This window comes from Parasteatoda tepidariorum, chromosome 10 (assembly GCF_982258835.1).
Source record: "Parasteatoda tepidariorum strain Cologne lab strain chromosome 10, Ptep-v5.0, whole genome shotgun sequence".
Lineage (NCBI taxonomy): Eukaryota > Metazoa > Arthropoda > Arachnida > Araneae > Theridiidae > Parasteatoda > Parasteatoda tepidariorum.
In genome coordinates this window covers 39,090,381-39,117,702 of record NC_141764.1, presented here as the reverse complement: position 1 = coordinate 39,117,702, position 27,322 = coordinate 39,090,381, and the positions used below count along the sequence as shown (strand labels likewise).

Here is a 27,322-nt window from a genome sequence, read left to right as displayed (position 1 = left end):
TTTTTAATTTACTGTAGCTTTTTTTCATAAATTATATATACAACGAATTCTGAAAATATTAGTAAACAATATTAATCTCGGAGTGCAATGGAGTGTACAATATTTTTTGTCATTCCATCTTCAGCTAAAACAAATAAACTGGATGGTTTGCCCACTCGAGAGCATGCCACGTATAATTGTCTGTGTGAAAAACATGGTGTGCTCAAATCTAAGCCACAAACAGACATTGTTTGGCCTTGAGATTTATTAATAGTCATTGTAAAGGCCAATCTAATGGGGGAACTGAATGCGTTTAAATTGAATTGGCACATCTGTGGGCATAATAGGGATTCGTGGAAGTAATACACTCTCACCCCGGAATTTGCCATTTAAAATAATGACTTCGATAACGTTGTTCATTAATTTTTTAACGACTAATCGCGTGCCGTTGCACAGCTGTGGTGGGTTCAAGTTACGAAGCAAAATAACCGGAGATCCAACTTTAAGTACTAAATTATTCGGTGGTATGCCTGGTAAATCCAATGAGTTTAAAAACTCTGTTGGAAAATATGCAGCTTCAATAGGATCGCAAACTGCATCAACAGATTTATATTTCACCAAGTTACCTGGCAATAATTGTTGTATCTTCAGATTCAATTCGTTGACGTCCACATTTTTTGCTGCTAAAATCGTCCTTACTGCAAGCCACTCATGATTAATGTATTGCGTGTGTAAATCTGGAAATATTAGGTTAATGAGAGCATCTTGTGAAACAATGATTGTGCAGAAATCGTCCGGTAATTTTGTGCATCCAGTTTCATCCTTAGTAACTTTTCCATCACAGATATCTAACAATTGTTTTGAGAATGTTTCAGCAGATGGATACTGAAGCATTTGGACTCGCATATTTCCTTTTAGTTGAATTTTTTCAACATTACGCCACAGAGGAGATGATTTCAAGCAAGCATTGATCTCATCAGCGTACGTTTAACGCGGAATGACGGGAAGTGTTAGTCTGAAATCACCTGAAAGGAGTAACAGAGTGCCGACAAATAATTTGTCATTGTTTTTTTATATCTTTCAATGTCCTGCTCAATGTGTGCCATACAGCATTCATCTCAGATGATAATTTTACAGTGCTTCAACACTGTGATTGCTTTCTTATGTTGCACGCTGAGTCTGGGCTGTTTTGAATATTTAGTGGCAGCTTAAATACTGAATGAGCTGTTCTGCCTCCATCCAATAAAGTTGCCGCAATGCCAGATGATGCAACGGTCAACGCGATGCCTTTATTTGATTGTATTTCAGCGAGAATTAGCGAGAATTATTTTGCCACTTCCACCTGGTGCATCCAAAAAAAATCCACCTTGTCCTGCCAAAACTGAGAGCATAATGCGGTCATCATAAATGTTCCTTTGTTCCTCATTCATCAGTGGAACATTGCGAGTGACAATAGCTGCCATTTCTACCGTATCGTATTGAAGTTCACGATTCATGTCATTGTTTAATAAATCAGATGCACTTAGATTTGGCGAAAGAATACCGAAATGACTGAGAGGCAAGTTGGCAATAATAATGCAAAGATCCTCAATAGCAATCAGTGTTTCATTGTACATAGCATCGATGAATGCTATCGTTAGATCGTTGCAACGTGTGCGATGGTGATACAGTATATCATCAGTCATCAAATCTTTGTGATTATCCCATAAAGTTTCGATTCGGCCAGGGAAACATGTAGTTAGTACTATAGCGAATAGTAGACGAATTTGCTTTGCAGTACAGTTCAATGCTGCTTCAGCAAGCATACATTCCCACTGGTTGTCGTCTTCCATCATGCCGAGTGTAAGGCATACATCTTTATACGTTGGATGCTGATGTCCATCGACTTTACGTATATCTTGAAATGACAATGAGCCGGTGACATTAACCAACAACAGTCGATGATAAAAGCACTCAGTCTGCCTTGGATTGACTGTAAATACTCTCCCCAAGGCGTTTGATTTGAATAAACCGGAACATACTTCAACTGGTGTGCCTTGCTTGCGGGGTGTCCATTTTTTTTTGTTTGAGCCCATGTGAAATAGTGTGGTACTTCTGAGTAGAGTAATGTCCGTGCAAAGGCACCAAAAGCATCCGCACGATTGCATAATTCGAAAAAAATTCGGTAAGTGTAGTTTTCGGTGGATTTATAGCTCGGTCAATCGCTGTCTCGTTCGTGAAGTATACGCTCTGACCGTTTTCAAGATGGACGGGTAAATGAATAATGGTTGGATCATGAATTGGGAATCCAAAGTTACGCTAAACAGCCTAATTGGAGCTGATGTACCGGCCAATTTGGTAGAGCGTTATTTCGTCGTTGTTATTCACTGGAAGAGCAGTCACATTGGTATTTTCAACTCGAAATACTGCCGTATTGTATACTGCCTTTATTCACATACTTGCAAATATATTTGATGCTCTTCTTTTGAGGGCGAGCATAAGTATTAAAGTTTAATATGACTTGTTGCAATATGCGTGAATATTACTTTTGATTAATTATGTCTCTATGTCTGGTTTGGAATCGTTTAAGGCGACTGCCTGGGTACGATGAAATTTTTTTAAAAAATAAATTTTTTTTTAAAACATATGTGTTATTGGTTCATGTGTGACATAAAATGATATAAACAAGAAGAAATATTTTTGAATATCGCATAGTTTTTAAAATATTTGAAAAATTAAGCCTAAAATGAGCGAAATTTAGAGCTTACGCCAGACACCATACACTTAATTTAAATGAATAAAATACAATTTCTTTTTCTGTACAGATTATTTTGACCCTTATCTGTGTTCTGAACTAAAGGTTTATGAAAGTTTTAAAAATTACCCAAATTAAGTGCTAAAATCTAGAAAAACAGCAATTTTTTCATTTTTTTCAATAGTTTTTTATGTTTATATACCTGTAACATGACCAAATATTTAAATTGGAACTTAGTTTTAGTTCAAAACACAGTATATATAGTTTATAAGATTGTTACCAAATTTCATAAGAAAATTTCCATTAGTTTTGGAGTATGAGTGTCTGGCGTGAATCAAAATATTGAAAAATACAGTTTTTCAGAAAACGCTTTTAAAGATTTACTTAAACAAAAATAGTTACATAGACTTATTCAACAAGCTTTAATTTAATAATATTTGTAGTTCAGCCCTTTATGTAGCTCTTGCTTTTTACAGTTTAAATTTTAATCCATTATCTTTTTTTTATGACCAATTTTCTATTGAGCGACAAACAGTAACTCGAGCCCGCGATTTTCTTTTTTTCAAAATATTAGTTATGTGTGCAACAATTCGCAGCAAATTACCTCCAAACTCCTTCTAAAACAGTTTTAGGTTGTTAGAATCAATTGGCAAACAATACCTAAGTCATTTTAGAATGTAGTATAGTTAAATATATATATTTTTTCATAAAACAGTAAAAAATGACGTGTTAATTTTCGCTGTATTTTGTATACACAACTACATGATTAAAAATATTAACTTCATACAACACACTAATATTATTTTTAACTTTATTTCAAACAAAAACTGTATTATTTTAAAATAAACATTATAAGATATGCCTTTCTTATGAAAACACAAAATTTTACAGTACATAATTTTGAAAAAAGATTTACTATGTTAGCATATTTGTTTACTATAACTAAACAGTGAATTAAAAGTACTTAAATAACAATAAAAAGTACTTAAATAACAACTAAAACTACCGTCAATTTAATATTAAAGCTTTTTTTAATAAGATCGTGGCAAATTTGAACGCTGAATAAATCATAGCAAACAGAAAATATAAATATCAAAATTGATACCATTCAATTTCGCTTCCTTTAAAAAGTTTATACATAATTTGTTGCCAGATGCGTTTAATTAATATTATATAAAAAATTAACAAATATTAATATTTTTAATAGCGTTACAAGCAAAAAAAATTTCTTATTGGCTCAAAACTACATTGTTTACAATTAATTTTGACGTTTTCAGTGCACTTCCGGTGTTTCGGAATCTCACTTCCGGTTTCAAAATCAGCTATAACTTTGCTTCTAATTATCGAAATTTTAAAAACAAAACATTTTTAGAATCCTAAGAGTTCATTCTTTTCAAAAGTGCAAAAAACAGAAATTCGAATTATTTGATGAAATCGGTCATTTTAAGGCAGGCAGATACCTTAAATAAAGATATATTTAAAATATACGTTGAATCTGTCCAAAAAATGAAAAAAAAATTAGTTATAAACCTATTCTCATACCTACTGAATATACATATAAAATTTCATCAAAATCGATCCAGCCGTTTAGGAGGAGTTTAACCACTAAAACTGTGACAAGAGATTTATATATATATATATATATATATATATATATATATATATATATATATATATATATATATATATATATATATATATATATATGTAAGAATGTTTTCCGAGCAAGGGGTAGGGGAGTCCTAAAGTGCAAAAAGTATGATAACGTGATACATGGGCCAATTTTCCAAAATTTTTTAACTTTTTGCTTTTCTTTTCACTTGCTATGGGGTACGTTTTAATGCTTTTATTTATTTATAATTTTTTTTTTTGATTGGGAGAATGACTTTCAAAATTGATGTTTTCGATTTTAAAAGTTGATATCGATAAACTTTATACAATTCTACTTCAATGACTAAAAATTCTAATTATAAAAAATTTTTTTTAGTGCAAGAGAAACAAATAAAAAAAATTTCGAAATCGATTCAGTATTATCTAAAAAAAAAGCTATGTCCAAGTTGGTCATTTTAACATGCGCTGTAATAGAACATCCGACTCTGCTCTTCCCCCCTTTCAAATTCACGTTTTCCATTAAATTGAGCTGAAAGTCAATTTCCGAATTCCATGACTTTTTGGCGGAAAGGGTTGGAAAAAGGCGTGTGCATTGCTAAGTTGCAGCGTCAAAAAGTCGTCGTTCATGGGTGTATCTTTTACTTACCATAATTATGGGTTGGGTCACTGAACACTGAATCAATGAATATGAATAAAAGGAGTGGGGTTTTGCTATTTGCAACTCGTCCATCAGATTGCATTTTAAGTCAACACTTCATTCGCTCTTATTATTCCATTTTTTATTCAAAAGAGCCAGGAAAAAACAAAACTCAGAAAGATATCGTCTTAAAAAGCTATTACGTCTGGTTGTTCCTTCCTTTCATTTTCGTCTTGCTAAATGTTAAGTGCTCATTTGTATACCAGCTATTGCTATTTTCAAAGTCAAATTGCAAAACGTTTTGAAATATTTGCTGTATAAATGGAACACAGAGTTCTGCCTTAAATGGCATTTTCATTAAAGTTGAATGTTTCTATACCTAATTTGACTATAGCTATTGATGAGAGATAAAAATATTAACTAATTATCATAGCCTAAGGAAAATATCTAGTCCGTACCAATATTTTCTGTAGTGTTTTGTTATAGTAAATTTATGTTCTCGTGTTTTTCCATAGCATACGCATAATTTCAGGCAACTTTGCTGTCGAAAATTTTCTGTATCATACCATATTTTATTTTTTATTTTTTTAAAATTTTATTTAATTTTTTATAGTGTTTGCTAAATTTCTATTTCTTTTATTTCTAGAACAATTCAACTTAATTTCGATTAGTTTCGAAAAGTTCTGCTCTCACCCATAAGACGATGATGATGACTCTCTTTCCCATAAGATCACCCGAAGACCCTTGTTTCTTTCTTTGACGGATTAGCACTCAATTAACTTTACAACCTGGATTATTTTCACAATTAAAAAATTGTGAAAATATAGTTTTTGAATAATTAGAAAACTACTCAAGATTTTGGAAATCTGTTTCACTATGAAACTAGAGAACTTTCAAACCAAATTTCTCTGCCGTATCCTAACGTGAGGAAAATATCTGGTGCGTACAAATATTTTCTGTAATGTTTTGTTGCAAGAAATTTCTGTCAACGTCTTTTTTCCATAGCATACGGATAATCTCTTGCAACTTTGTTGCCAAAAATTTTCTGTAATATAACAGATTTTCTTTTACAGTTAAACCGCTAAACTTCTATTTCTAGAACAATGCAACTTACTTTCGATTAGTTTCGAAAGTTCCGCTCTCACTCATAAGACGATGATGATGACTCCCTTTCCCATAAGGTCTCCGGAACACCCTTGTATCATTTTCTGACGGATCAGCAGTCTGATAATTAACTTCTCAACCTGGATTGAAACGTCTGTACCGGTGCTGTCCGTCACTTGTTCCCTTCCCCCATTCCCACAGCTGTTGCTGCCTGAAAACGGAAAATGTCCATCAAACAGAAAAAGATGACGAAAAACCATCAAAAATATGATGTCTACCCCATCTGCGATTAGAATGATTTTTTTCCCCACGTTTTTTCTTTTAATACGGTGGCACAGCTGTATATAGTAATTTTTTTTCTTTATTTTTAGCCTATTGTAGTTTGAAGTGTGCGAGGTGGGGATTCCTTGCAATATGATATTTGAGGATATAAATTCTATTGAAATACATGATATGGAGCCGGTATTGAATTAACGCGTTTCAGATAGATCGAATTCCACCGATTTTTTTTTTCTTCTTTTAAACCGAGAAATAAAGAAATGATTAAACGTACATTAGTTTTGATATTAACTTTTACATTAACTACTGCATATTTTTTCCCTTGCCTTAACTGGTACATATTTGTTCCCTTGCGTTAACTGTTACATATTTATTCCCTTGCATTGACTGCTACATATTTGTTCCCTTGCGTTAACTGCTACATATTTGTTCCCTTGCATTGACTGCTACAAATTTTTTCCTTTGCGTTAACTGCTGCATATTTTTTCCTTTGCCTTAACTGCTGCATATTTAAATTGCGTTAACTGCTACATATTTGTTCCCTTGCCTTAACTGGTACATACTTATTCCCTTGCATTGACTGCTACAATTTTTTTCCTTTGCGTTAACTGCTGCATATTTACCTTGCGTTAACTGCTACATATTTTTTCCTTTGCGTTAACTGCTGCATATTTACCTTGCCTTAACTGCTACATATTTGTTCCCTTGCGTTAATTGCTACATATTTGCTCCCTTGCATTGACTGCTACAAATTTTTTCCCTTGCGTTAACTGCTGCATATTTTTTCCCTTGCGTTAACTGCTGCATATTTAAATTGCGTTAACTGTTACATATTTGTTCCCTTGCCTTAACTGGTACATATTTATTCCCTTGCGTTAATTGCTACATATTTATTCCCTTGCGTTAACTGCTACATATTTGTTCCCTTGCGTTAACTGCTACATATTTTTTCCCTTGCGTTAACTGCTGCATACTTTTCCCTTTGCGTTAATTGCTGAATATTTACCTTGCGTTAACTGCTACATATTTGTTTCCTTTCGTTAACTGCTACGTATTTGTTTCCTTGCCTAAAGATAGGAGCCATGCTTTAACTGAAGGAAGAGACTGTGAACGAGATTTTTTTTTACAGTTCACTGCACTTAAATCTACCATGTGCAATAATAATGGTAATAATAAACGGAACACCGTAAATAACTTTTGATCTAATCGGATTTTGACTAAGACGCAATCTTAATAGTTTTGAGAGAATGGCCTCAAATATGGTAATTAATTAGTGCAGACAATATTTCAAGTTGCGAATTCAGACACAAAAACGTACTTTCACCGTTTCGCATAAACACGTCTTTTTTTGATGCGATTTGATTTTTGACCGTCAAAATATAGGGGGTAGCCGCAATCTGGGAAATATGGTCCCAATAGTTAGGTCAGGAGAGTGGCCGAAAGTTTGGACCCCTAAATGTTAATTTTACTTTGTGCGTATTTCGCCATATCTCGAGAACTTTGAAAGCGAATAGGAAAAGTTTTGTACGCAATTATGAAATTCGTTTGTCTAAAAATAATTCAAAGAAAAAACAATTTTTAATAATTATATATTATTTTTTATTATTATATTCATTAATGGTCAAAATTTAAATGTATGACTTTTTTAAAAGAAATTTGATTTCTCGGTACTATTTGACCGATTTCGTTAAAATTTTGTGTTTTAACATATAAAGTTATGATACTTAAAATGATGTAAAAATTTGTATACCTTACAATCTATCGAGTCTCGGGGTTCCGCTAAAATAAAGGTCGACCATTTAGGGTTCCACCGCCTAAAAAATTGTTCTATTGTATGCATAGCGGTTACGTCTTTTGGATATAGAATTGTAGTTACTTTAGTATAGTTAAATGGAATTTATACTTCATAATTTGTTTATCATTTACTTTGTTCCACAATTTGTTAAATACTTCATTTTCAATCTTTTTTCACTTTCTTTTAAGCGATTAAGTACAAATTATTTATTAAACTTTATTATTATTTATAAAGCCTTAATATACAATTTTATTTTATTATAACAATACATGTGTATTTTCTTAGCTGAACATGAATAAAATAATGAAAAACAATATAACTTCTTCACTTTTTCGCATTTTTTTTTCCTTTTAGGATTTTATTTTGAGTTTTAATTCATTGCCGAAATTTCAAGACTTGTTTTAAGACTTCTGCTATATTTAAACAAGAATGATTCATGGCACATTGATGACATATTCGAAAAATTTTAATGAGTGAAAAAGAAAATACATCTATTCTTATCTTTTCACGGCATTTTAAATCATCTGACATTTCTTGATCTTTGTTAGCAGCACAAAATTCACATCCGCATACCTTGTGACACAGGCATATTTTTTACGCTTATTCTAGTGAGGGGGGTAAAAAAATAGAAAAGAAGCTCATGTCCCGCAACTAGGCTCTACATTTTTTGGGCACGTGGAAATAATAAACAAGACCAAAAAGAAGTAGAAAAAAAAGAGCATGGCTAAAGAAATATGTTCTTAAACCTCCGAATAAGCAGGTAAGAAAAAAAATTCGTTCTTTTTATCTAAGATCTGTGTTGTGATCAAGGTGGATGGGGTAATGGGGGGTGGGGTTGAGATCGAAGGGACCAAAAAATGTGAGAGTGAGTCGATGTGCTGATACACATTCATCACAGCAGGGGGGTGAGCACATGTCCACAGATTTGAAGATTACAAGAATCACCAACTGTTTTCATTTCTTAGGAGGGAAAATTCGAAGAATTATATGGTTGGAGGGGGGAATCGGGCTCATGGATCACAGGTGAGCATTTTTGGCACCACTGTTTTATTTCTTACCTAAGAATAATTTTTTTTAAAGATTTCGAGGTATGGCTATAAGGCTTTTGTGTATTAACAAGGGGACTAAGCCCCCTGTTCGCTGTCGCTTGCCATTCCCGATGATTGCTTTGCAATAATTGTTGTTTCTAGGCAGAAAACGGTTCTTTTTTTTACAAAAGCTGAAATTATTCTCTTCATAAATATCAGGGGGGGGGCATGCTCCTTGATAGTCGAGCCACTTTTCAAAATTAGAAATTTTTTGCGAGCCGCAATTAAATACGTATTTAAAAGGTGTGAAAAAAGGTATTAAAAATTTTTTTTTTACTTAAATTATATTTATTGAGAACATGTAAATAAAAGTACAAAATATGTGTATTGAGTTTAAATATTAAAAATTAAACTCATTTATTTTACTTCTCTTGATAATTCTTTAAAATTTGGAAAATGATCATTAAATCGGAATTAAATGATTAACATAAGTACGTTGTTCCGAATATTGAAATAATTCAACAATCAGCCTTTTCTTTTATTCAGGATACTTCGATTCTGGTACAAATTTCTAAAATTCAGTAATCGACGTCGACTTATATTTCAATTGTAGAGCTTGATCTTCTTGCATCTCTATTAATTCTAATTCTTCAGATGTTTTTTGTGTCATAATTATATTGGAAATGGAAAACTCACCTTGAATTGAACAACGTTGCACTTAGTCTTTCATATTTGTTCTGAGTAATTTAAAAAACATTTTGAAACTCATACGGAACGGAACGATAATAATTTTTTAAAATATAATAGCACAAAAATTAAAAGGGAACTCGTATACATTTATCGAGAGCCACAAATAATCCTTCAAAGAGCCGCATGTGGCTCGCGAGTCGCAGATTGGCCACCTCTGATATATATACTAAAAAGAATTCTGTTTGCTTACGCTTGTGCCTCCAATTCTTACGTCCAATTATTGTTATCTATTAATATTATAAATATTTAGATCTATTGGTGAACAGAAATAAATTTTTTAAGTAATCATTTTTTAAAAATAACATTTATATTGCTATAACATTATATTGTTCTAACAAATCTGGTGAGTTTGCGACCATAATTTAACATTTTCGCTTGCGAAATTCGCGGATATATTAAGTACTATTTTTGCTTGCATTACATTGTGCATGAAGCTAATCGTTAAGTTCTAAATCATTTAACGAATCTCTATAACGGTAATTTATAACAATATATTAATGTTATTTGAATAAAAAATAATAATTGTAAACCGGTTAAGAGGATTAGACACCTTTTTAAATAACTTTATCTTAAAATGTAACACAGGATTGCGTTATAATAATAATAATTTAAAAAAAGCAGTTCTCTTAGTTTTTATCTTTTAAATCAAAAGTGTAATAATAGCAGTAGAGGAAAATACCTTTAAATTAAGGATAAAATTAAAAAAAAAAAAAAAAACAATACCTTTATAACTTTTATCAATTTTATGCTGATGGCAACCAAAATAGTATGGAAATGAATGAGGGAAAACTGAATCCAACCACCTGATTTTCCAGCCTATAAAAATGCAACGACAACAATGGACAACTTTTTTAGTCATTTATTTCCAATTATTTTTCAAAATAAATATTTTTTTACAATAAACTTTAAAATTTAAGACTAAATTTGAAAATTAAATTCATCTTTTTTTTTTAATCATATTTATGTGTTTCAAGAAATAACTCGTTTCATTTATAATCACATTTATAAACTGAATTTTTCCTTTTAATATTCGGTAGTTTATTCTCCGACAAGTTGAACATTCTATGGTTCCTTAAATAATCATTTTTTTATTTCAGACATTTTTTTTAAAATGTTCTTTTAATATCTACCCTTTATAATAAGCTTTTATATTTAAAACTTTATTATTAAAGTTAATTGATAATTTTTTTTATCATATTTATGTGTTTCAAGAAATAACTCATTCTCTTTTATAATCATATTTATAAACTGAATTTTGCCTTTTAATATCCGATAGTTTATTCTCTGACAAATTGAACATTCTATGGTTTCTCTTATAGTTCCTCCATAGAATGCTCAACTTGTCGGAGAATAAATTACTGGGTATTAAAAGAAATTTATTTAAGGAAATTTTTTAATATTCTTTAAAATATATAATTTTCCATAATAGTCTTTTAAATTTAAAATTTTATTTGGTAATTGAATTGATCATTTCTTTACCATATATGTTTCGAGATATAACCCTTTTTCTTTAGTCATATTTATAAACTGTAGTTTTCCTTTTAATACCCGGTAGTTTAACCTCTGACAAGTTGAACATTTCATGGTTTTTTTAAATAATTCCTCTTTATTTGAGAAACCATAAAATATTCAACTTGTCGGAGAATTAACTACTTGATATTAAAAGTAAATATTAAAATATAAACTTTTCTATAATAGCATTTCAAATTGAAAAATTTTATTTCAAAATTGAATGGATCATTTTTTTAAAATTATATTTATGTGTTTTGATGCTTCTATAATTTTTCAATAATATTTCAATCATGAAACTATAAAAACTGAAACCCAAAAAACTGAGAAGAACAATGTACAAATGCATCAGCTCATCATACGCCACTTAAAGGATAATAAATATTCAGTTTTTTTTCCCTTCAAAACAGCTCATATCTACGACAATAGATGCAACTGGAGTTGTCTAAAAATCTGCTTAATCCACGAGGTATGTACAGCCTGAGGCTTTATATGACTTCAGAAAAGAAAATTGCGACATCTTATACAGCTAACAGACTGCTTGTTTGCTCTTTAGATAAAAACAACCACCATACCTATGGGTTCTTTTTTATACAGGTTTTTGGAATACACGTATTTTTTTTCCTTATCCTCTTTATGTATGAGGATGTCTTGGAGTTGTAAGATAGATAGGTTTAAAACGTTATAAGTTGAATTTATCACGTTTCAGGGTACTTAATTTTTCAGATGTTGTTTGAATGGCTGCTTATTTTTATTTATTAATTTTTTTTTTCAATTTTGAGTTTCTGTTCTTTTATTTTCCTTTAAAAATTTCTTTCAGATTATTAATTATTATAAGATTATTATCAAATTATTAATTATTATACAGTCAAACCCCGTTATAGTGAACTCTCGGATATAGTGAACGAATTTTTCGCTCCCTTGCCTTGGTATACACATAAAATAATAATAAATTTTTTTTTGTGTGTGTTTATAGTAAACCAAAAGAATAGAGGAAATTGGATTTTATGAACTTTTTTCTGTCTTCGATTGATTTTTTTCCTTCATTTTTTTTGGTAATTTTGAAATTTCTACATAAAATACACATATCTATTATTAAAACCATCTATTGAGTGGAATGTAGGCATAAGTATTCTTTCTTGTTTGCTTCTTCAATCTCAGTTTCCCATCCCTAATTTTTTGTAGGCAGGACGAAGAGCTATCTATCTTATTATATAAAACGCTAATACGTACGTATGTATGTATGTATGTATCAATAAAACCGATGATATTTCTTTTCTCGCGCTGGCAACAGTTTTCGTTTTTAATTGATTGGATTCGGCGCGCAAGAGCACGTAGTGAGCATCATATGGCTAATCCATGTTATATAAAACGCTAATACGTTTTAATTGATAGGCTTCGGCGCGCAAGAGCACGTAGTGAGCATCATATGTCTATCTATCTCCGATTGTCACCGAGAAAAAAACGGTTGGTTATTTATGAGTATTGAAATAGTTCCTTTTCATTGGCAGAAATGAGAAGTGTTATGCTATTGCTATTTTATTTTGAATTATTTTGAATTGAGCGCTTTACTATTCCACGTTTTGTTATATTATTAGTTATGAGTTGAATGCAGTTTTAATATTTATTTTAAGTTAAATTTCATAAATCTTAATAACCTACGTACGGTTTATAACAATCTCCGAAGAAGAGAGAGCCGCTCTAATGAAACTCCAGAAGAGCAATACTTACTGTAACCAATGATTCATCTTTACTAAATAATAACCGTGTATTAGCATGCTTACTAGGAAGTGAAGTTATTTATGAGAGTACCGATAATATAGTCAGTGATGACCCTCAAGACCAACTATCATACCCTGAAGAATTTTTAAATAGTTTAACTCCAACTGGAATGCCTCCTCACAAATTAAAATTAAAAACAGGAGCTATAGTTATGTTACTTCGAAACTTAGCTCCTTCTAGAGGTCTTTGCAATGGTACAAGATTAACAGTAGTTACATTAGAGAAAAATATCATTGTAGCAAAAATAATTTGGGATGATGGTAACAGTGAATTTCATCTTATACCTCGAATTCCACTAATTCCATCTGATAATAATATGCCGTTTAAATTCAAACGCAAGCAGTTTCCAATTAGATTAGCTTTTTCGATGACTATAACCAAACCCCAGGGACAAACTTTCGATAAAATTTGTTTAGATTTAACTAAACCAGCCACGGTCAATTATATGTTGGACTATTAAGGGTGAAATCCTTCAATTCTATAAGTGTTGTATCGCCAAATGCCCAAATTAACAATTGTGTTTTTAAAGAAATTCTATAAAAAGTTTTAAATAAACAACTTTAACTTAGATAATAAACTCATTTTCTTACTCTTTTCTTTGTTTTTTATACATTTTATATTTTTGTGATAAAATAAAAAACTTATAGTTGTTCTGCTTCTGAACACTGATGAAAACGCAAAATGATGGGCTTCATCAACAATCAAAAATATATACATTTATTTTACAAATTCCATATTAGGGTGGCGCCATTCAGAAAATTAAAAATACAAAATTATCTTTGCATCCGACGTTCAGTGGCAGACTACTATTTCATATTGTTTTACAACACATGGCTTTAGCCCTTTTGTGGGAAAGACTTTAAAACAAAACTTACAACAGTTACTTTTCTCAACAACTGAAATTTAGAATAGTGTGATTAAGAAAAATATGTGAACTGTTTGCAATTTCAAATTAATATTGAAATGCACAGGTTCAAAATTTTCTACAGTGAAAAGTTTTCGGAACTTCAGTGTTCAAAAAAGTATACAAAAGCTGGACGTTAAGAACGTATCCAATGAGCGAGTAAAGCGAGCATCGGATTGCAAAGCAATCCGAAATGAACTGCGAAAGCAGTTCCAAGGGTTGGGGAGCGCCAGCGAGCAGGGGGCGAAGCCTCCTAGTAAAAATTAAAAGTTAACACATTTTTTGTTACTACATCTTGTTTTTTTTAATCATTTTTGTATTTCTTTTTATTGGTCGTTTATTTAAATACTGTTTAATAAAAGGGAGCAGTTCGGAAAAATTAGCTAAAACTGTTTCCAGTTCTAATATAGTGAACTCCCGGTTATAGTGAACCAAAATTTCGGTCCCTTGAAAGTTTACTATAGCGGTGTAATATATAACTGTAATTTGACTGTAATATGTAATTTGACTGCAATATAAAATCAGATTATTAATTATTATATATGAAATCAGATTATTAATTATTATGTATGAAATCAGATTATTAATTATTATGATATAAAATCATATTATTTAATTAATGAGATTTGAATTTAATTTGAAAATTTCTCCATTATTTTGTTCTTTATAAGAAATCATTTCAAACACCACATAATACCTGGTAAAATTACCGCACATATAATGACATTTCTGAAAAGAAAAAGAAACCTAATTCTGATTAATAAAACAAAATATATACGATATTTATGCAATTAATTCGGTGCGTTCACCAGGAATTCTAGTTTCAAAAATAATAGTTCTTATTACCGCACATTTAGTAAAAATACAAAACTAAAAAGTTAATTTAATCGAATAAATGGGTTTTATCATGGGCTAAGGTATCATGATAAAATTACCAAATTTTATCACACATATCATAATCATATTGTTGATTTTATTAAAATAATTACTAAAGCGCAGTTTTTGGTGTTCCCATAGAGTCAGAAACACGGTAAATTTAACCATATTCTGATAGTTTTAACCATACCTTTTTTCTCGGTGTAACAAAACTACTTAAATAAGACTATAATCTTAATTGTGCTCCTAGACTTATTTATTAAATTTTTTCGTTAGTTCATTTTACAAGACTGCTTATTTGAACACCGAATAAGCTACTTATAAAATTTCCTTTGGAATTTTTATAAAAACAATACCCGGATCAGTGTACAAGAGTGGATCGAAAAAAATAAATGCTTGAATTTCGGAACGATTTAATGCAGAAAAGTTGTCTATTCTACTAAGCATAAAAAAGGCTTATTTTTTTTTAAAAAATTGGTAAATATGTTTCGTTTGCCGATCATATCTAAAATGAATGAAAACTTTGACAAATCATGCCTTAGAAAAAGAAAAAAAATTAGTTGGATAAAATTTTTGAAAAAAAAAAAAACGCGATTTAGTGTTTAATGTTTGTTTGATGATTTACTTACATACATTAAATTCTGATCAATAATTTAGTTTTTTTTACATTCGCGAAACGTTTTAGTGAAAAACGTATGTTTGACAATTTTTTTTTATAATTTTCACTGTGTTATGTTAAATTGCATTACCTTAAATGACAACAATGAGCAACCATTGAACGCATTACCTAAGAATGGCTGTACGCTGAGTTCCAGCTACCCTAGAGCTGGTCAGAAAAAAAATGAATTTTCGAATTCCGAAATACTTTAAAGCAAAAAACTTTCTTATTATATTAAGACTAAAAATGGCACAAAATTTCTTAATATCGGTTAATATCTTCCGCTTCTGCATCGTACTAAAAATTAACAAAAACTTGAAGGAAAAAAAATCTGGCTTTCTTTTAAACTTTTGAAACTCAAATAAATACGATTTAATATTTTATGCTTATATGATAGTTCGAATAACCTACACAAGTTAAATTTTAATCAATAACGTTAACGTTAGAAAGGATCATGTTTACCAGTTTTTCGTAATTTTCACTGTATATCTCTTCGCTCATTATGTCAGATTAGAACAAAAAACTCATCACGTGACGATGGTTGTACGCCGAGTTCCATCTGCACTCTACCCTACCAACTATTAAATTTTTTGGTGGGGTATTTACATTATATTTACTGCTTTATACAAAGGTTTCTAATGGAGCAGGATCCTTTGGTTGCTTTTTTAACTCTACTACACATCTAAAGTCTGACTTTTTGGACAAATTACTCTGAACTTTAGAGTTGCTCAAATATATCCATTTCTTGCTTCATGCTCGCATATTTTATTCGAAGTCTCTGTCACGAATTTTTAACACCTTTCCACAGCCTGGGAATAATGAAAAAATATTGGAATTTCTCTAATGCGTGCAAGTGCCAAAAAAAAAAAAATTTGGAATTTAGTATCATCTTCGCTTAAGTTGTGCAGCATTGGAGAAGAATAAACCACATAAGAATTCCAATTATTGATTTCAAGGTAATCTGGTAGTACGAAATTTATAAGTCTTTTTCTTTGGAACGAATCTTGCTTTTTAGATTCTTCTTATAAACAACCGAAGGACTAAGTGTGCAAAAGTCAGTAACAAAGAACCATGATCGTGATTTGCCGATTCTTGTGGACAATGACCCAGAGGGATTGAGTTTAAAATGTCCCGCGGATATTGTTGGTTGACGGAAATTTGTTGAGAAAGGACTAAATTTCATACTACCGAAGATAAATAAATTTTCCAACTTCGGATTACTTTGAAATCATTAAGTGGAAAGTTTGTGCTGTCCTCCTCCAATGCAACGACATTTATGTGAAGAGGACATTAAATCACTGATCAATTCTGGCTCCATGTGCATCACAGAAATACCAAAGTTTCTCTGCTACCCCCAGACTGTGGAAAAGTGGACCGAACTTATTACAAAGGCTTGAATAATATATGTGAATATGGAGCTAGAGATGGATATATCTTCGCAGCACTAAAATTTAGATTAGTAAACCTCGTTTCTCCAACAGAAAAGAAGAAGAAAAAAAGCTTTTAAACATGTTTCAAGAATAAAAAATAAACATTAATAATGCAGTAAGGTGAAAAAGACCTTCTTAAGTGAAAATCTTTGCAACTAGCTCTAAATATAACGTAATTATCACTTCAAATAATGGGATGGTTTGTAGGGTAGGGTGAAAGTGGTACTCGATGTCTAACCATCTTCACGTAATGTTCCAGCATTGTTCTGATGTAAGATAATGAACATGATATGCATTAAAAATTACGAAAATTTGGTAATTTTTTCTTTCTTTAAATAAAAAAATTAAAAAAAACTTAGAGCTCTCATTTGTTTTTTTTTTTTTCTTTCGCTTTTTTTCCTTTTTCAGTACTCAATGCTTTTTTCTTCTCTGTAGCATAAATAAGACAAATACACGAAATACTAGAGTAAGTTTCAATCATTAACTAGTGACTCAAATTAAATCACTCATCAAAGAACGATAATTGAAGACACAGAATGACATTAAGCTGACTTAAACCACATTATAATCTTAATTTTGGCCTATTATTTGAGACCAATTTATTATTTTTTTTACGTTCATTTAACGAGATCAAAATGATAATGAGACTAACATTTAATTGCCCACGACGTATTACTTATGCGCATAGTATTACCAACTAGTAGCTTTTGTTATTTTGTTAGAGCTTTTGGGCTTACGTACAATGAGGGGCTTTTGACCCCCCTTAGTCAAAGGGGCCCCTCAATTATCTTGACACAAGTGTGTGATCTCTGACCTCTTGGAGCTGAGCGATGTATCTTTGCAAGGAATGTAAGGAACGTATGGTTCTAATTTTTTTCTTCTTATGGTCAAATTGCCGAAAAAGGAAACTGACTACATTGCGTAAATATGTCAGGTACAGACGGTTTTATTGCTTTGTGTATATTTACTACATATTTTTCACGACTGTTTATATTTTTTGGGTAAAAGGGTGTAGTATGAAATAACAATATATTATAGTGTTACAATTTTTAAAAAGACATTAAAAATGATTTTTTTACTTGCAAGTTAGCTAAATTCCAGCAGAATTTTAAGTATTCTGTTTGTATTAAAACACATTAAAAAATAAGTATTCAATATGTCTCTTACAAAAATTAATAACAGGAATTAGGCCGGGATAGCCTGGTCGGTAGGGCGCTGGGCCCATGTCCGAGAGTTTGTGGGTTCGAACCCCGCCGGCCGAAGACTCCCCGTGTAGTAAATGGTGACTGATGCACGTTAAATCTGTCGAGTCGCAAAGTCCTCCATGTTCCCATAACAAATCAATACCTCTGGGGGTACTGGATTAGAGATCGATCGTTCTCTGATTTAGGTCAAAATTACGATCTGTGGATGAATGAATGGATGTATGAATGAGTTCGCCCCTTAAACGGGTGTGACATATGGGTGTGGCAGAAGTCGAATACTTGGCCATAGATGGCGCCACTGGAAAACAAGAACAATCGCACCCCTCTGTCTAAACCGGCATACGTTAACAACAACAACAACAATAATAACAGGAATTCGTTTTAGCTAATGAATGTAAAGTTCGTTATTACTGTAATTGTTAACTTCGTTTTTGTTAGTAACTAAATCATTTTCAACTATCTATATATTTTCAACTATCTATATACCCCATTATCATACTTTATTTATCCTTATCATGCTCATGTCCCGCTGTGGACTGATCATTAAGACACGGTTTCCAGTAGAACACCGAAGTCAAGCATCACTGTGCGGGTGGGTGAACACTTTGATCAGCCTGCAAAGGGACCGAGGTTGTGCAGTATCTGTCCTTCTTAAGTAGTTCTACCGTGAAGAGCTCGACTTCACCCACAGGTCGTCAAGCAACAGAAGCAGGGCAGCCATCCCCTCTGCAGAGGATCTAAATTATGATGGCATGTCTTCGGATCATCCCCAGGGATGTTTCTCAGGCCGTCGCCAAAAGCCCATTGTGCAGCTCTAGTGCGACGTATACCCAACAACAACAATGAATATCTTGCTCATATGAAAATCTTTTGTTTTGTGGTGATGTTTTAATACTTAGAAATTGAAATAAAATATTTTTTGACAACCATTGTGCGATTTATATAAAAAAAAATTTCGGAGAAGCTTCATGCATTTCGTTCTAGTTTTGGTTCTTCTTTTCTTCATTAAATGTATTATGAATTTTGTACTTCATCTAAATGATATCTTTAGTACAAAATTAGATAATCTTTAATTAATATTTAATTAACTTTAGATGAAACTAATGAATTTACACACATTTTGCTTATTATACCAACATGTGAAACAAAGAGTAGATATTTATTTTTTGTGTCATTAAAGCAACTCTCATATAATGGTGAATATCGTTTTTTTCTTTCTTTTTCCTCTACGAAATTTTTTTAAAATTTTTTTTATCCAAGTTTTTGAGTAAGTACAATTTTGATTAGTTATAAGCTTTGCGTTTTAATTGCGCAGAAAAGGGAAAGATAAAGTTTTCAATTTCAGAAAAATAATGTTTTTTAAAAAAAATGCCTAAAAATATGGAAAAACGAATTATTTAAGTTTAAAATAGTACATAGTTTAGTTATTAATTTAGATGCATTTATAAAGAATATATTGAATTCCTTACATCCAATTTTACATTTTAGTAAATTTTTTGCAATATCATAAAATTTTAATTTTGCCTTAACATTAGAAAGTGGTATTTATTAGTTTTTTTTAAAGATTCACAATGATATTTTGTGCATACAAATAAAATGACATGAAATGAATTAGAAAATTATGAAGACAAAAAATCCTACCTGTACAGAAAAGTTTTTGTTTTATTTGAAAAAAAAATCGTAACATTTTGGGATGATAGGCACAATGACAAAATATTTTTGAAGTTTAAAATTATTAGAGATTCCAAGAAGAAAAATTGCTTCAATTCAGAAATGAATTGCTGAAAAATCAGAAATTTTCTAAAAAATTTCTGAATTCAAGTAAATTAAATAATAAAATAAATAATCAGGTTTTTTATTTAAACTTGAAAAAAAAACTACTTTCAATGTTAAAAAATGAAAAAGTCGATACTTGTTTGAGCGATATATTTTTCAAACTTTTCCATCAATCTGTTTTTGAAAATGTGTCTTAATAAAATTCTCCAAGCTCTTCGTACATTTAATACATCTGTCGCTACTCAATGAAAAGAATACTTAATAATTTATCACAAATTTATGCAGAAAAAAATAATTTATGAGCTTATGATACACTGTCTTAACTGATCCTAAAAAGAGACTGTAGATACTAAAAATTGCTTTAATTTAGTCTAATTGCTAAAAACTTGAAGTGATCAGATCAGAGCTTTTTATTCTTGTTTTCATGTTCAGGTGAATTTAAAGAGCATCTGTTTTCATTTTTGTTACATTTTCATTGTTAATTTTTTTAGTATATTAACATATGTATGAAAAATATTCACATTCAATTAGATGTTTTCAAATCTAAAATTCACTGAGTCAAGAGTGATTAAAAAATTTTAAAGCGATTTCTACCCTACTGTGTATTTTGATCACATTTAACTCTTTTACTTATTTATTGATCGAAATATCTTTAGTAAATAGGAATTTATCCTTAATTACTTTCAAAATTCGAAACGCCACTTTATTATTTATGAATATTAAGTAGCATATTGCGTGATTAGTAAATAAATGAAAAATGTTAAATAACAAAATTTGCTTCTATTGCAAATTTATTGTCAAATTTAAATAAAATAAGCAATCAAGTGTATAATCAAATAAGATTTTTTCATAAACTATTTTAGCATTTACTTATTCATGGAATGTTAAAATATTTGGCTACTACAAACATTGAATATTAAATAGGGATTTCCTCAAAATGATATTTCGCTATCATAGGTTTTCGATCAAAAAGTCGTACAAAAGTTTCGAAGCATTAAAAGTTACAAGGAATGAAACTAGATGGCGCTAGTATCCCTTATTTTTACGATCTTTCAAAGTAACGGGAAAACCACATTATTCCTTACTGAAATCGGTATAACTTAACATTCATTGAATGCTATTTTTTTCTTCTTTTTTTTCTTCTAGACCCGTGTCATCTTGCTTTTTTCTTTAAATATGCTACAGTATGTATGAAAAAAAACAATAATTAAATTACTTAAAAAATATGCACATTAAATCGAAGGAAATAATGAATAAAATTCTTTAATATTAAGTATCAATTCAATGGCTGGTAAAATAATTATGTATATGTAATAAAAAACACTTGAAAGTTATACATCACTTTTTACGATTTGTATCTCAAAGATACATTCTGGTTAACTAAGTGCTAAACAAAAAACGAAATACATATAGCTATCAAAACATAAAAATACATTTAAAACAATTTAGAAGGAAGTTTATGAAAGTTTTTTTCCAATTTTTTTTATCGTTGATCCGTAGTTTAAAGCTTTTCAATGCAGAATTTTTTAGTGGAATTATTTGAAAAATTCCAGATTTTTTTTTTTTAAATTGAGGGAGACCATACAATAGTAAATTTCTATGAAATTTATACAAAATTTAAATTTGACTTAACACTACTTCATTTTTTTCCTAAAAAATAACTAAAAGATATTGTTTATTAAATTGCCGAAACTCTTTAGAAACGCTCGTTATTCTGTGGTAAAAAAATGTACCAATAAACAGCTGAAAATTCACATATATTTAATAAATAAATAAGTAAATAATGAAACATAACAAAACAAAATATTACCAGCAGTTTATATTATATATATTCATTTAATAATTTATTCTTTATTGATAGATTGATGCATTGTACACTTAGTTAATTTAAACATCAAATTCTAGTAATAAATGAAGTGGTTTGTGTAAAGTCATATCACATTACATTACATTTTACAACATAAACTTCATCATAACATAAACTTCATTACAACATAAATGTTATAACAATGCAATGTAATTTTATAATATTCATTTAATAATTTATTCTTTATTGATAGATTGATGCATTGTACACTTAGTTAATTTAAACATCAAATTCTAGTAATAAATGAAGTGGTTTGTGTAAAGTCATATCACATTGCATTACATTTGACAACATAAACTTCAGAATGCTCAGAAATGACGAAAAAATCGTTCACAAAATAAATTTTTTCATTAAAAATATTATAGCTTGAAGATATTTGATACAATAAATTACTCTTTTATGTTTCCTGTTAAACTCGAAAATCCTATATACATTTCCTTTCACTTTATTCTTTAGTTCTTTTATAATCCTCACACGTTAAAAGCAAATATTCACTTCTAATACTAGAATTCCTCTTTTAGAGTTAATATTCTAACTCTAGAGTTCATAATTTGGAGTTCATGCCCTTAAGTTACTATTTTAATTTTAGAATTCATATTCTAGAATTTACGTCTTAGAGTTAATTTTATAATTGAGTTCATATTCTATAGTTGATATTCTAATTATAAAGCTCATTTATTGTTTAATTCAAGAGGTCATATCCTAAAATTCATGTTCTAGAGTTACTATTCATATTATAGATATAGTACTCGTATTCATATTACAGATATTATGTTCTAGAGTTATTATTCTAATTCCACAGTTCATATTCTAAAGTTTATATTCTGAGAGTTCATATTCTAGAGTTCATATTCTAGAGATCATGTTAAGTGAATATTTTAGTTTAGAGTTCATATTCTGATTCTGAAGTTTGTATTCTAAAGTTTATATTCGTAATTTAGGTTTCGCATTTGAATTTTAAAGTGAGGAATATTCTAGAAATAATACACTAGAATTCATATTCTAAAAATCATACATTAGAATTCATATTCTACTAGAGTTAGTATTTTAATTCTAGAGTTCATCAGAATTCTAAAGTTCATATTCTGGAAATAATACACTAGAATTCATATTCTGGAAATCATACATTAGAATTCATATTATACTAGAGTTAGTATTTTAATTCTAGAGTTCATCAGAATTTTAAATAATTATTCTAGAAATAATACTCTAGAATTCATATTCTGGAAATCATACATTAGAATTCATATTATACTAGAGTTAGTATTTTGATTCTAGTGTTCATTAGAATTCTAAAGTTCATACACTAAGTTCATATTCTAGAAATAATACAATAGAATTCATATTCTACTAGAGTTAGTATTTTGATTCTAGTGTTCATTAGAATTCTAAAGTTCATGCACTATGCTCATATTCTAGAAAAATACACTAGAATTCATATTCTAGAAATCATACATTAGAATTCATATTCTACTAGAGTTAGTATTTTAATTCTAATTTATTATTCATCTAAATAAAACTTTAAGAACAAAAAAAATCTAATATAATTAACTGTGCATAGCGACCAATTACATTTTTATTCAAAATAATAATTGTCAAATATTTTTGCATGTTCTGTTGCTACTCAAAGGAGAAAAGAAATAGCTTTAATAGTGAGCAATCAAAAATGCATGCATTCGATCTATAAAAGAAAAAAAAGACATCACTTGTCGTGTTGAACCACATTTGAATGGATATTGCATGGTTTGCAGCAATAAAAAGCCCTCACTTGAACCGTAGAAGCTCCTGTTTGCGCATGAGCAAACGGTAAAAATGTCTATTACATATCCAAAATTACTTCTCCCGTAAAGTGCCTTCATTAAAGAAAAGCTTTTTGACATTTTCATTTTTAGACAGAAGGCGCGGAATCTAGTTATTTTGTCACAAACTAGAGAGGTGAATTTACATCTCAATTTGAGGAAGAGAATGTGACGTGAGAAGTAGCAGTTACAGTTAATGTTCTCTATCAAAGAACCTGACTATATCAAGGAAAGGGCTGTTCTAAGGGTTGACCTAAACTGCTGTTCGAAAGTTTGTTCCAAAATGAAGGTGCTAATTCCAATGGCTTATCGTAGAAATACGTGGATATATATTTTATTCAAAAAGTGTCGACGTGTCAGAACAAGTCGTCTACTTTTGTTAACAAACTCTGTGAAAAGAAGTTTTTGGCGATAATTATTTTGAGAATGGTGATGAGTTTTAGATCATTTATAAGAATAATGGGCCCAAAATATACGAGGAATTTGAAAAGTCATTTCTATTGTTGAAGAAATTTTTTTAAACGGGAAAACCAATTATCTAAAGAAATTAAAATATATTAAAAATAATGAAACAATATTCTCTCTATGTGAGCAGAAAATTGGTTTGAAAATTTTATATTATGTATGAAATGAGCATTTTCAAATTTACAGAACATGCATGTAGAATAAATTTATGTATTTTAAAGATTTATGAATTAGGAAATTTAAAAATTCTTTTAATATGTCTGTTATATATTTTACTTTTGGGAGAAAAATCCCAAATGGAAAGTTTATGAAATTTCTTGAGATTGAATAGCAAAATGACATTTTTTTTATTGAATGGGTTCAATCGCTTTTATTCACAGATGGTTATTAAAATTTCCTAAAATCATGTCGAAATTAATAAGTTAACGAAACACGCATAAAATATGTATTATGTTACTATTAACGTATGAAAATGCAGTTATTCTTTGGCGTACTTCCATTGTGTAGGATACCTGTTTCTTTTTATGCAAAATAAGAACCATAAGAATTATATTATACTTTACGTAGCTATTGCCTGGAATGACTGGGCATTCTATAGAATGCCAATTTGGAATTAGATCTGTAGGGAATAGGATAACTATTTCACACTTAATTTAATCAAGTCATGGCATAAAGTGTCTGTAGGTTTTTCATTAGTCATTCTGTAAAATGTATGAGCAATCCGTGAATTACCACGTCAGAACCAAATATTCATTTCGAATTCTAGAATTTCCCTTCTAGAGTTAATGATCTATCTCTAGAGTTCATATCCTATAAAGCATGTTTTAGAAATAATTTTATGATTGAGTTCATATTCTAGAGTTGATTTACATAGTTGACTTATAGAGTAGTTTTATATAGATTAATAAAGCTCATAGTCAGGAATTCCGAAACAAATTCAAGAGTTCATATTTCAAAGTTCATGCTCTGGAGTTAATATTCCAATGATCACGCTATAGAGTAAATACTCTAATTCTAGAGTTCATATTCTAAATTTCTTGCTCTAAAGTTAATATTTTAAAGTTCAAGTTATATAGAGGTAATTCTCTAATCCTAGAGTTCATATTCTAAAGCTATTTTCCAATTCTAGAGCTCCTATTCTAAAGATCATGTTCTGAAAATCATATTCTAATTCTAGAATTCATTTTCTAGAGTAAGTATTCAAATTCTAAATTTTATATTCTAAATTTTATATTCTAAATTTTATATTCTAAAGTTAATATTCTTATTTAAGGTTTTATATTCTTATTCTAGATTTTCCATTCAAATTCTTAAGTTCATGCACTACATCCATATTCTGGAGTTCATATTCTGTAATTCATATTCTAAAGTTCTTCTATTAGAATTAATATTCTAATTCCAGAGGTAGACTACAGAATGCTGGATTTATACATTACATACACGACATTAATAACACTAATTGCCTTAGATTCATACGCACTAATAAGCATTCATACATTATTTAAGAATTCTAGAAATGTTCTAGTTTCCGTTCGATTTCATACACATCCGTTTTATATTTTGAAAGTTTGTTCATTCTATAGAATTTGTTAAAGCAATTTGTCTAAGAAATTTGTTAAATATTTATTATTTCATGTTTTGACTGTCAATTCTAGGCGTAGATCATATAGAGTAAGCAGATATAAGCATTTTACCGAATACTTTAAATCATACTTTCACAGTATGTACACAAAAATTCATAAGCATTTTGGAAGATTGAAAACACAATTGTGATTAATTTCTTTCTGAAATATCACTTTACATGCCTTTTCACTACACTGCAAAATCTATTTTTACCGGAACATGTTACAGAATAAAAATCTGATATGCAGTAATTTTCATAGTAATAATTACCGTAAAATCCATGAATGATTCTAATTAAATATACATTACTGTAAAAATTACGGTATACTATTTTACGTTAAAAAAATAGATTTTATGGCAAAATGAATTTCACGGATGATGCACTCAAAGCGCCGGTACACTATATCCAGATTAAACTTGATCCAGAATTTTTGCAGTGCAAGCCCATCAATATTGGTAAAACTAATGTATTACCTTTTGTAACCATCTATCTGACACTTGACACAAAGAGTTGCTCAATTCTGATGTTTTCAAATATAATTTCGCAAAATTCTAAACCTTCAAATATTGGTTAAATAATAGCACTTTTTAAACAATACTTCATCAAAAAATAATGCTAACTTTAAAGAAAATTTTTTTTATTAAATTAAGATCAAAATAATTTAGTTCAAGCAATTCCTGCTATTAAAAAACACTCGGTCACTTATGTCGATTAATTTATCTAAACAGGCCTAAATCATCGTTATCGAATAATTTGACACTCACAAAATTGGATTTAGCATTTAATTACAAACGAATTAGTCATTGACTTTAGTCTCAGGCATTCAAGTATCCACTTTACAGCTGACCAATTGGCTTATACAATTCATTTGGCAAATGGAACCATCTACAAATAAAGTATATCGAGAGGAACAATCGAACATATCCATCAGCTGCCCGAAAGCACGACACTATCAGATTGAGTGTCCGAGTCTCTAATTCCAGCGAAGTCGATTAAAATTTTGATTTTGCCACTTGACCATTGCATATTAATTCGCACGTGCTGAAGCACAAACCCTTTATTCAGAAATTAATCGTCCACGAATGCAGCATCACGCATCAAATCCACTTAGTACACTCTCGGACCCAAGAGCATCCAATCAAACGTAATCATCATTTCTCAAGTACGGCGAGGCGTTGGCAACCCTAGACTAGGACATCAACTGCTCGTAAATTAGACACAGTTAACGACCGGGTCCGCCAAGAGACCAGAGTATCGTCGACTTTTCTGATTACAGAGGTCGAGATACATATTAGCCGGAGTTGCAGTTGCAGTTAGCAGTGGCCTTCTCATATAGGATACCAAGAGTAATTAGTCAGGATCGCGGGTGCGTAGTTTCTGTTTGCACAACTTCGAGCGTGGTCATAGATCTCGATGACAGGCCGTTTATGTGTTCTTGGGAATAGATGGTTCCAAGTGGCACACGTCTTCGTTAGAATTTACCCCCGCTGAGGGAAGGAAGGAAGTCACT

General features: G+C 30.2%; 1 long non-coding RNA gene across 1 annotated transcript in view; it reads left to right on the top strand.

The window, feature by feature from the left end:
- LOC139426304 (uncharacterized) overlaps positions 1-19,236 on the top strand; it is a 128,177-nt gene extending 108,941 nt beyond the window's left edge. The window contains exon 2 of the long non-coding RNA XR_011637543.2: positions 18,846-19,236. This is a non-coding gene — a long non-coding RNA (uncharacterized LOC139426304). The remainder of the gene's footprint in view (positions 1-18,845) is intronic.
- Positions 19,237-27,322: the final 8,086 nt, after the last annotated feature.